Source organism: Cryptotermes secundus, unplaced genomic scaffold (assembly GCF_002891405.2).
Source record: "Cryptotermes secundus unplaced genomic scaffold, Csec_1.0 scaffold766, whole genome shotgun sequence".
Lineage (NCBI taxonomy): Eukaryota > Metazoa > Arthropoda > Insecta > Blattodea > Kalotermitidae > Cryptotermes > Cryptotermes secundus.
Window position 1 is genome coordinate 623,619 of NW_019727791.1, and position 13,137 is coordinate 636,755.

General features: G+C 34.2%; 1 long non-coding RNA gene across 1 annotated transcript; it reads left to right on the plus strand.

Moving 5' to 3' along the window:
• The first annotated feature begins 1,012 nt into the window (after positions 1 to 1,012).
• On the plus strand, positions 1,013 to 12,638 carry LOC117282351. Its single transcript, XR_004513074.1, has 3 exons — positions 1,013 to 3,728; positions 7,549 to 8,799; positions 10,038 to 12,638. It is a non-coding gene; the product is annotated as an uncharacterized LOC117282351 (long non-coding RNA).
• The last annotated feature ends 499 nt before the right edge of the window (positions 12,639 to 13,137 follow it).

Here is a 13,137-nt window from a genome sequence, read left to right on the forward strand (position 1 = left end):
TAGGTGCCAGCAGCAAACACCTAGATATACACTAGTATTTTTAAGGAGTGAGGGGAGGTTCATTTATACAATGCTCTACAATGCGTGGCACTCTTTTCTCTTGGCGCAAACGTTTTGCCTTCGACCGAAACTCTGAATTTTCTCGCGGCAAACATGTGCTACCAGGCTTCATTATACTAACGGAAATTTTAATTTGAACTTATACGCACTGTTGTATGGTCCCTGGCCGCAGAGAAATCTCCACTGCTTCTTATCACCGCCCACCTGTACATTTACGTCCATGAAATTCATTATTGCCAACAGGTACCGAATTCTACATTGATGGCATACATCAGGACCAAGCCCATTGCAAACAGCTGCTCAGTACCCGAAGAAATTACCATTTCATGGAACCCGCGACCTCACTGCGCTGTTGTCACAGAACTCATTGCCCCTTATTCTCAACTACATGACTCCTGTGCTAGCTTCCCGGGCCTTGTCATGTGGGATTTGTGGTGGACACAGTGTGGCACTTGGACAGCTTTTCTCCAAGTATTTCGATTTCCCCTACCAATCTTCATTCCACAAACTGCTCTACAATCACCATCATCTAGGATTGGTACAAGCTACAACTAGCCAAAGTACCAAAATTGTCTCTCACTCCAATAAAAATAATAATAAAAGAATCCTGTCCACACCCTGCTCCCTTGGTTCCATTTCACCCAACATCCATCTAAATATTCTATTTGTATCCCCAACAGATCATTCAATTTATCCTACCAAAATACCCTTTGTATTCCTCTCCTGTGACTGACATGCCCTTGGTTCTTTACTGTTATCATCTTCAAGTAATTAAATTTCAATCGAGAATTGTGTGGAAAATTGTTTTCTGACACACATTGGTCTTGTTTATGTGTAGGTAAGAATGAAGAGGAATTACTGTATAATTGACTTGCAAAGTTCAGGTTATCCACCTCAATGTGAAACTCTGAGAAGCAGAATCAGTATCAGGATTGAATGTGGGTAGGACTATGTAATTTCTTTACCTATTTCATTTTTGTTACATTGTTATTCACTTTTGTTGTTGTATGTGTATTCCTTCTCTTACCTTTTCCATATAATCCTACCTGTACTGAACTGGTGAACATGAACATAAGATTTTCAATAGTAATTGCATTTCTTTAAGATATATTATTAATTTTTTTTTATATAATCGTATCCAAACTAAGCACCTCTCAAATAAGAGCATACACCATAAGTGCTATGCCAACTTGCTTGCTGTTTTTAATATTAACTTGAAGTCATCCAAACAGGTAATTTGAGGGCCATAAATTAGAAACCATCAGAGGGAACTGGGTGTATATAGCAGTTTTGGCCAAAATTGCAGATTGTTTGCACACAATAGTGTAAGGACAACACAACCCTTTGGGGTAAAGTGCAGACTGCTGAATCCTGTTCTGAGAGTTTGTTTATTTATTTGATATTTTATAATATTACATCAGCAAATGAGATTATGCATTAATAATGAAATATGACCAACAAATTTTGAGGAGCACTGTAGGAAACAGCCTCGGAAGATAGGAGAAGGTATGCATTTTTCTCAAAGGGTCCAGGGTGGACAGGATACTTATTCAAAACTCTGAAACTGTAACAACATTCGGATACTTAAATATGACAGTAACAGAATAAGAAACAAATTTGATAGGTATTTCCTAGAATTATGTTCAGAATCCTTTATCTTCTGTGTCCAAGCAGAAACCATATCAAAATATACAAAACCATAATTTTGCCTTTTGTTTTGTACAAATGTGAAACTGTCTTTCACATTGAGGGAAGAACACAGGTTGAGGGTATCAGAGCAAATTCTGAGCAGAATATATGGATCTAAGAAAGAGGAACAGAATGATGGAGAAAATTATATAACAAGGAGTTTCATTATTTTCATTCTTTCACCTGATATTTCTAGGATGATTTTGCATGCATGCATGCATGAGGAATACAATTCAGAATAACAAAAAGCAAAGGAAGAGACAAAAGGAAAATAATAAGATGCATCTCTGAGAAATGGAATATGAAGGATTCATCTAGCTCAGGTAGGGTCCAATGGCAGACTTTTGTGAAGACAGTAATGAACCTCCAGGTTCTATAAATGCAAGGATTTTCGTTTCTAGCTGAGTAACTATAAACTTTTCAAGCAGGACCCTGTGCCATGGAGTTAGGATAACCAGCCACCAACTGGATTTGAAGAGGGTATCTCCTGAATGTGACCATGCTAAAATAGTTAATAACTGTGTTGCAGTGCACAGGTGGAGTGCAAAAATTGTCAGGGCTTTGTACAGTAAAATCTGATCACATCAATGTGATTTGCACTTCGTGTATTACAATTACATTTCATTTTAATCTGGAAATGAAGCCTGAAACAGATACAGAGGCCAATCTGTCAATCTGATTACAGCATCCAACAGTATCACCACACACAGTTATCTGAATATTGCTTATAAGTGAAATTGAAGAGTTATACAATTTAAAAAAATAACCTTACACATCACTACACAATAAAACTGTCACAACACACAAACTATTCATATTTCCTAAAAATGATAATCCATTTCTAACAATACAAACATCAAACTCAGTCTTGGCACTATTACAAAAAATCATGTTTCAAGATATTCAAGGAATAAGGCTTCATTCAAGAGCTGGCAATTTCTGCTGCCATCTTGGATTCATGTTTCATATAAATGAGTTTCCAGTAGTATACTTGGTGTTATAAATTATGCTCTTTTAATATAACAATTAGTTTGCCTTAATTATCTAATGTAGTTATCTTTAATGTTTATTACTGAATGTGGGATATTACTGTTCTGGTCATCTGCCTTATGGACATTTGGTTATAAACACCAAAGTAACAAAGTAAACAAAAGTAAAATGACTGACATACAACACAATCACTATTGAAATAAAGATAAAATATGGTAAGTAACATCTGCTCATACAGGGGATTTCTTGGACCAATTAAGTTCCATCTGTTGTCTGGTGTTGGTGTCCAGTATGAAAACAGAATATCTTATATATTATACCTTTGTCTGTACAAATGCCAAAACTCTTGATCAGTCTTGACCTCTCACACTTTTTGTACATTTAGGAACCAACATTATAACCCAAGAATTCTATTTTTTGCAGATATAATTCCATGTAACCCAGCTGACTTCACTGGACTACGTGACATTATATTCCAGAACCACTGCTGTGAGAACCTCAAGTCCTACAACATTATAATTCCTTGTGTACAATTTCCCCATAGGCATCATTCTGAAAACTGAATTTATCATTAGAATTTAATATAGAAAAAGGACTAGGAAACATGAAGAAATTAACAATCTGTTCCCTTTACACGTCATTCTTCCACACAATTTCTGGAATGATACATACAATGCAGCCAGAATTCCAGTAATATGTTAAAACCTGGAAATATCCTATATGATTTTTTTTCCTATTTTATATGCCAACCACTGAAAATTTCCCATGTGGCATATAGTTTTTGCACTTGTTCTTCAGTAAGTGTCATAATACACACAAACCAAACCAATTCACGACAGCTGGTTCAGAAAAAAAAAAGCATTTTACAACATATGGAGTGCTGATTAGAGTTTCAATGAGGTATTTTCAGGTGACTGGTCAAATCAATATGGAATAAAGCTCCAGTGTCTTGGAAATGGTCTCTGTCTCCAACATCAAGGCCTAATGTAGTAAGTTGAAAACTGGTTGATTTGCCTATTTGTAGACTTACTGATGCCTAGTCCTCGCTGGCCAAAAACTAACCAAATGGAGAACACTAGGCAGAATCAAGTTGTCAGCCATCCCACAAATAACCCAATCCAGTACTACTGGACTAGATGTGGTGACACATTATATATTGTATGAATTATTCCAGCAAATAACATGGAACTGAAATCTGTGTGAAGTTTATGATACAGATTTACTTCTGTTTCATTTGTAAAATAAGTGTGATTATAGCCTTTAGCAAAACATGTAGAATGTAAAGAGCAGTGTACAGAAACATTTAATCTGACTGGTAAAAAAAACGTGAACTTAACTTTCACTACTACTTGTCAGTATTTCAATTCTGAATTAATATATTTATTACATATTTGCTTCATTCTGTATTTTCCTTGTACTTTATAAAAATTCTCCTTACAAATTTCCACCCAAATATTTTAATCTGTGATAAAATAATTACAAATTTCTTTCACTAGAGAACTTTTCAAAGATTACAGAAAAAAAATGTTCTCTTATATGCAGCATAAATCCAAATGCCCTTGTCTTATTTACCCGTACCACCACAAACTGGCCACACATGCATATTCACACATACACACACATCACCATACAACATCCATGAGACATACGATAATTATTCACACTACTATATAACAATCATTTACTGTAAACTTCTTCAGACACATTTTAAGTCTCAAAGAAGTGGCATTATTAATCACAAATCAACTTCAGGCGAATGTTCAATATAAGTCTTCAACTCTGAGTTGGTTTAAGAAAGAAAAAACAATTCTTGCTCTCAAGAGATGGCAATACAGAGATAAACTACACTCATAATTCAGGTCATATTCTCTAAATAAATTATCTACAAAGTGTCCATTCAATTATTTAATACCTTTCCACATAATCTTGGAGAAGACACAGTGACTTCGTACACCTTTTCATATGAAGTTCGTTATGACTTACAGAAGGGAACATTGTAAAATCTGATAGTATTAATGAGAAATACACACTTTGCCTAAGGCATTAGGTAATAAATGAAATTAATTCAATTATAAAATTAAGAAGAATGTACTCCAGTCAGTACGTGTTTTTCAACTGCATTCTCGGTGATTCTGCATACCTTACTGATATTGATCTACCTTCACTGCCAATAAAAAATATCTGATGAGTAAGATAATCAATATTATTGGTTACAAAGTGCACAGTAATGAATTCTACTGACAAAGCCAATGAACAGTAAAATACACTGCAAAATATAATTTTTTCTTGCATTTCATTAAACATGTACTGAAGAAAAAAAACATTACAAATAAATTAGAAACTGTAACAAAATCTGTATTTTACTGCACTTATTTACAATTAGCTGCTTCTGAGAAACTTGGTTTGATTCGAGCATGATATTAAGTAAAAACTACACTGGACCAGTATAAAGAAAAATTAGATTTGCTTGACAACAGTCTTCATTCAGCATTGACAGTTATGCTAGAACATCATCCAATGCAACGAAACTTCAGTGTCATAAGAAGTCGCCGTCAGATCATTAAGCTGAATATGGTTCAAATACACACTGTCCTTGCTTTTAAGCACAATAAAATCCTGCAAATCCTTTCATAAATGAGATCCTTCTTTCCCAAATATGAAAGGTTAAAGATCATGTTTACAGTTCCGATCATAAATTGGAAAGTTGATCTTTTATGAAAAAAAAATGGGGGGGGGGGCTAGAAATATTGGATTTAAATATACAGAAAATATTAATTGATCTCAATGGTATAGCATGTTTAAGAATTTTTTGCTGTCATAAAGTCACAGGATAAGAGTCTTAATTGTACAGCACAATATGTCATAAACATGAAACAATCATATGTTTTAGAAGATAACCAGACAAATACATCAGTACAAATCTTCACTGGCATGAAAATCTAGTTAAAACCAAAATTCCCTAAGATTACCCACTATTATTCAGGTGATTCCCCTGTGAATTTATGTGAAAAATGAAGGAAGCATGCATATTCAGATTGGGATAGCCAGCCATCTCACACTTAAACATAAAGAACCATTCTATAGATGTAGTTCTAAAGGTATGGAACAGTTACATTAAATAATGACATAAGTAAGTCTTGGGCCACCTTTCTTTAAACCTTTGACTGCCAAGCCCTGTCAAAAACTGCAAGCTAAAATCCCATGCTACTTGGGGGGTAAATGCTGTTGCACAGAAAAACCCAAAATACTGCATCAGTTTATCTTCACATACTCACAGGTATATATAATATAAAAGCCTGTTCTTTCCTCTGAATAAGCCAGTCTCTTTAGTCATGGAAGTTTCAACACAAGAATCATGAGCCAATTTATTAAGCAACAGTTAACAGGCGAAGTTATTTTTTTCTTCTCCTTCCTTATTCTTTATTTCAGGATGGAGAGCCTATCTCAGAGAATACTGTTATATAATGCTATAGATATTGAACAAGACCAGTGTTTGGAGACATCTTGCCTATGACAGTAAATAAACATAAATTACTTGATAATTCTGCTTTGGGGAAGAAGGATCCAACCTTATTTAATAGATCCAAGTCAATATTTTTTAAACTGTAATCTACAATCTCAAAGCATCACATGTAGTCACAGCACATAAAATTGCTGTCATAAAGCAGATGGTGAAATTTTAAAGGTACTGATTTTGGTTGTTAATTATGTTTTATTTTAATAACAGCTGTCATTATCTGGACTATATATGTCAAACGGTAAGGTGATTAATGAATTGGGGAAGATTTTGAAAGAAGCAATTGTGGCCTAATAAAGATACTGCCTTGACATTTGCCTGGAGGGACTGAGAAAAACCATGTAAAACATCGCTCACAATAGCTGGTACCCCAGCTGAAATTTGAACCAAGTATCTCTTGAACATAAGCCTAGAGAATTATCACTACATCAGTTTGGTTTTACTGGATGTTGTATGTTCCACAGCAAACTACAGAATTTAGTGTAAACATCCCTTTCCCTGTATTCCATTGTGCATTACTTTTTTTTTGTTCTAATTATTATGCATTCTTTGGATGCGGTACATAAACTGAACATCTAATGGGAAGGTTCATATCTGTATATCTATCAGTACACATGTTCCATGTCTAAAATGATTCAGTGGATTGGACACTTGGGGGGTGGAGTGTATATTATATTTTTCAGGCAAATATGTTGATCTGTACTACTCTACTACCAATCCCTACTTAAAAACTACATTTAAGTTTCTCAGAAATGGCTTTCTGTATAAAGCACTGGTATATAACACAAAACATAGACCTCCATTAACATCTAACACTTTCATTTTAAACATATTATATCTGGTGTATATTTATCACTACAAACTAAATTACATTTCTAAGCAGTCAATTTTCTCAACTCTTGAATAATTCTGGCCAACAGTAAATTAGCAAAGGTAAAAAGGTAAAGTTGTCCCCGTGCTTAACTAATTAAGCACTACGCCATGAAGGCATATAAGGGACACCTCCAACTAGTGCCAAGGTCAAGAAAATATGGATCTGTAAAACAGTAAATTAGTAAATGCGAACTCCAAACTAGAGAATATCTTTCCACAGTTGTTAATCTCAAAAGACAGAAACTATTTCTTCAACAATATTTAATAAGTAAGAGGATGGAGAAACTCCAAAAATGAGGTTCACAGTGCACACTTTACTTAACACTGTTACGGTGATTAAATCAAGAAGGATTGAGGCATGGGACATACTGCAAACATGGAGAAATTAAAGTGGCATACGACTTTTTTTTTTTTTTCAGGAAATCTCAAAGGAAGAGACCAGTTGAAAGACCTTAACCTGGATGAGAAGATAATATTAAAGTGATTCTTACAAAAATAATGTGTGAAGATGTAAACTCAAATCAGGTAGTTCTAGACTGGGCCCAATGATATTCTTTTGTTAACATACTGATGAACCTTTTGGTTCAATACAAGCATGGAATTTCTTGACCAGTTGAATGACTATCGGTATATTCAAAGATCTGCAACATGAAGTAGGTTTCCACTGAGAACTTATTTATATTTTGTTGCAGTGTAACAATTAACAAAACATATTGTTAGTTGCTGATGTAATAAATTTCACATCATGATAATTTACATCACTCAAATTCAGTCAGCTGTGAATTTCTCACAAAAATATTTGCATTGTAACAAATTCCTCATTGCCTGGATTCATGAAAATACACTTAGCAGTCTATTTCAAAACTAAACCATGGAAAAATTCTTAATCCTTTCCATGTTGCTTTTTATTTAAATAAATCATCTTCTGTTAGTATAACTGCATAGTAACATATAATTTCCATTCATGAAGTCATGAATATCTCCTTAGAGACTGTGGGACATGTTTATCTTTGATTTCTTCAAATGCCAAATAAGCTGACAGCAGATGTGCTACAGTTTCTGAGTGAGCTATCTACTCCAGAGAATAAAAATCATTAACCATTATGTCCCACTATAGAATACAAACTTCAGAAGTATGAGCACATACTGCCAAAGTCTTGTCTGGTGAAGAAATAATTTGACTTCTGCTTTAAACCTCATGCAAAATGAAGGAATAATGAACTTCAAATGCAAAACTATACCTCCCTCATAATATCTCTGTTTTAGTACTCTGCATTTATTTCAAAATACTTTAATATATATTTATACATCACACACCAAGGTGACCAGATGTTGAAATCAAGATGGGAACATGCAAACTCCAAATTAAATTACTTGAGCACAGAAATGTCCTGTTTTTCTTTCTTTATTGTTCTACAGTTGTAAATCAGCAAAATGACTGGTTACAGGAAGAACAGAACTTCCTATCCTGACAGGGTCTTCAATATATCCATCTTCATCACATTCACCTTCTTATTCAATTTACTCCAAGGGAAAAAGAGTTCCAGGATAGTAAAGTGTCCAGAGAATGAAACTGACCACACTTCTCCATCTAGCACCATGGTACAGAATGCAGAGAGTTTTACCTTCATGGCCTGTATACGTTTTAATGGTGTGCTACTGTCACAGGGGTAATTTATATTATAACTATTCATTAGTATATTCTTACTGATGAATCAACCAGTCCGAATAACTGTACTATCAAACATAAGTTTACATTTCAGATCCATCATAACCCAGAAGCCACGATATGGATAATATTTGGTAGTCAATATGTACTCTAAGAGTAGTATTTCAGTATTATGTTATTTATTTATGCTGTAACAATTAAGTTATTTTGTGCAGTAAAGGTTATTTTTCATTTACTAATCCCTCGAATTATATTCCACGAACTAATGAACAGCCAGGGAAAGTGAAACTATAAAGAACCAAACCCCAGTAATCCTCCTGTAACCAGGGAGTTTACTGACTGGGCTATGCTCACACCTATGAGGAGTGTATTAAATATAAAAGTTCAAGAAAATTATACTGAATCACAGAAATAATTCCATGGGAATCCTACAACACTCCTACCAAACCTGGAGCAGTATCTGTAGTGGAGCATCATGCTGCATTGTAATATATATTTGTGAGTTTTGTCAACATGATACACATATGGTAATAATTAATTATATATTTACTTAGCTACATGTTTTGGTCATAGGTGCCATCTTTGGGCATTAATGTACATTTATTATTGGCCAATTTTTACATTGTGATTCTTCTCAAATTGTTTTGCCTAGATCAGATATGATCATGTGGTAAAATGGGATACAAGGTAGGGATAAAATGTGTAAAAGAAATGCAATTGCTTTAAATATATAAATGAAATAAATATAAAAGGTAAGTATTTGGTATACAGGGTGTTGAAAAAATGGTTACCGGCTTTAATGGGGTACACTACCGGTTTAAATGAACAAAAAGTCACAGTCAACGTATGTCCAGAAATCGATGCCTGCTGAGATATGGACAAGTTTTGCATTTGAATGGATATTAGAATAACACTGCAGTACATATTAAGAGGTCAGTGTGCATCATATATCTCCACCTTTCCCTTGCATGTGTTCTGTCTCATTAGACTCTGTATATGCACTACTATGTGCTACTGAGGAAAATGCAGTGACAATGTTGTGATACTCATTTGATTTGAAACCATTACTCTGCTTGGGAAATTGGAGACATGCATTTCATGTGTGACCATGCCAATGGAAATTATCGGTAAGCATGTTGCCTCTATGCAGAACATTATCCACAATGCAGAATCCCACCCCACAAATTATTCACCAAACTTCACCAGCGACCGAGTCAATCTTGGTATTTTGCTCCACAGGTGTCAGATCACAGAAAGACTCAACCAGCTGGAACTCCTCAATATAGAAGTGTGCATATTGAGAAAAGGAGAAGATCCCAGAACCAGTGTGCGAATATATGCAGCTGCCGAAGGTATCACTGTTACCCTTGCCTGGAGAATTCTCCATGAACAGTCACTTTACTAATACCACATCCAGTGACTGCAAGGTCTCACTCCTCCCAACAACAGTGCAAGAGTGGAGATTTGCTAATGGATTCTTGCAAAATGCATTGTAAACACAGTCTATAGCTAACATCCCGTTTGCTGATGATGTGGGATTCTCGAGGGCCAGTACTGTGTACTTTCATAATACCCAGGTTTGGAGTGTACGACAATCCTCACACCGCCATGGCATCAAGCCATCAACTTGGATTTTCCATATGATGAGGGGTTTATTGCTGTATTAGTCATGGTTTCAGCTGTGGATTCTTTTATGTTATGCATAATGCTACAACAGCCACACCATCAGTTCCATACAAACCTACAGAAAGACAACATTCATAGCATACCAGATACAAAAATCTTCTCATCAGGTACACACAAAGAAACCTGTAAAATTACTATATATGTAACAAACAGATCATAATTACAACCTGCACCTCTATGGCCTAGGAAAATTTACCATACTCCTAGAGAACAAGGCAAACATCAAATTCATTCAATGAGGCACAAAAAAAATCTGCCACTCAGATTATAACACAGCAACCAGCCCCTCATCATGTGCAAAGAATGACTACACATCCATGACATGTAGTCCATTACTACCTATTTATGCCATAATAAAACGTGCAATATTCAGTGATTTTACCCACAGTAACCTTTACATTTTACTATTCATATCACCTTTACATACACAAAACTTACCTTTTATACCTATTTTGTTTATACATTTACAGCAGTTACATTGCTTTTATACATTTTACAGCTGCCTTGTATCCCATTTTACCACATGACATCTAAAATAGGCAAAACAATTTGAGAAGAATAAGCATATAAATACTGGCCAATGTACAGAGTCAGCAGAAAGCAGATAATAAATGTACTATACTAAAATCTCTGAAGAACGTCTCTATGGTTGAAACATATAGCTAAACAAATATATAATTAATTATTAAAATATATGTGTGTTTTGCTGACAGACTCCTCACAAACTGGAGGAATGTCATTAGTTACATTATAAACCAAGGAAACGGACAAGGGCAGGAGAAGAAAATAATACATCATGGTAGTTTAAAACAGATATAATAGAAATACTTCAGTGCTATGTTTGTCATCTACAATACAAACAATTTAAACCATGTTTCCTAGAATTAATTTTTTTACTCAATCAAAAAAGAACATACAAAAAACATTCTGGTCACGAAACATTAATTCGCATAAAAATACTAAAAATACTTGATTTCCCTCTAAGCTATATCACAGATTCTTATGCAAAACACAATCCAACTTCAACTGCTGGAATGGTACCACAGATATGAAAAATTACATAAATTCCCATATCTAGAACTAGTTTCTTGTCTTATAAATTATTATTCTTAATCCTGGATACCAATGTTCTTACTCATTTCCAAGAATTTTGCTTTGTGCTTTCATACCATTTTTCAGTATGACATTACAATTTACTCTGAACTACATACTTGATTTGGCAAAATTAACTGCAGAAAATATCAACACAAAACAACTGTATTACTGGTCTTCTTCCACTAAAGATTATAAAACTAAATAGGAACTGTTGAGATTTTGTTATACATTAATTAAAGTACTCTTAACATATCCAAACATATCATGATATGAATGCATGTCCATTTTAAGATGAATGGTTATCATATAATATTACTGTAATTAATTTTACTTTGAAAAAGTCAAAAAATGAAAGCAGAGTATTTCAGTCACTTAAATAGTATGCTAATCACTAGTGCATCAGCATAATAGCATTGTATCATATTATTAAAATAAATTACTGATTACTATAGTAAGTATTATGCTGTATAGTGGCTAGAATATTAATTTAGTAATGTAATGAAAAGTGATAAAGTAAATACTAAACTAACTCAGCATGTAAAAAGTCAGATTATATTTACATGGGCAACAGCAACTCCTGAAATCTAGTGATTCTTATAGGTATGTTCGCAATTTATTTAACAGTTGTTTCAAATCATAAGCAAAATTATAGTCATTTGGAGGAACAGTACTTACTACATTACTCAAATGAAAACACATGCTTATTCACTGTAAATATAACTAAAATATTTGATGACATGTCATGACATTCTGAATGCTGGTAAGAGATTCATATTTGTTAGATAATGCTAACAGCTGAAATCAGTCTGCTTCAATTTTCAGATCTAAAAACGCAGCAAGGACAGTTTGTATCATGTTTGTTTAAATCATAACTGTGGAACTACAAAATATATCAAATATAAAGTTACACTGGTCCCAAAATTTTACTATCTGACAGAAAAGACACAAAAATTGGAAATGAATAGCTGAAATTGTAAGAAACTGGTAAAGTAAAAAGTAAAGCTATCCCTGTAATAGGCTGTGAAGGCCCATAGAGTTGTGAGACGTTGAGGGTCCCACATTATCTAAACAATCGGCTCAACAATGGCGGTAAGGTTGTCAGCCTTATGCGCCAGCCGCACTTTACTCCCCATGAAAATTATTTAATTAATTCCTGGTACTCATTATTTTAGAGCCTGAGTTGACCCTAGGGCCATAGTGTGGCTGGAAGGATTAGGTCAATTGAAAAAAATTCAATGACCTCATGTAAGAAACTGGTACATGTTGTAATTTTGAGATAGATGAATTCCTATTTATATCAAAACAATAAAAAAGGGCCTCTATCATGAACTACTATTTGTTCTGATATTTAAATTCTGCCAAGGTTATGGATATTCATGAGGAAAATGGGAAAATAAATTAGGAGGAAAACAGATGTGACTGATACCACATTCAATATGTATCAAATGGGTTTCGCAACTAAATCAACACACTGGAAAGCTTAAATATTTCAAGGCTCCAGATCACTGGTCAAGATGCAAAAGGATGGTATAGACAGAAACACAGAATAGTGTAACCC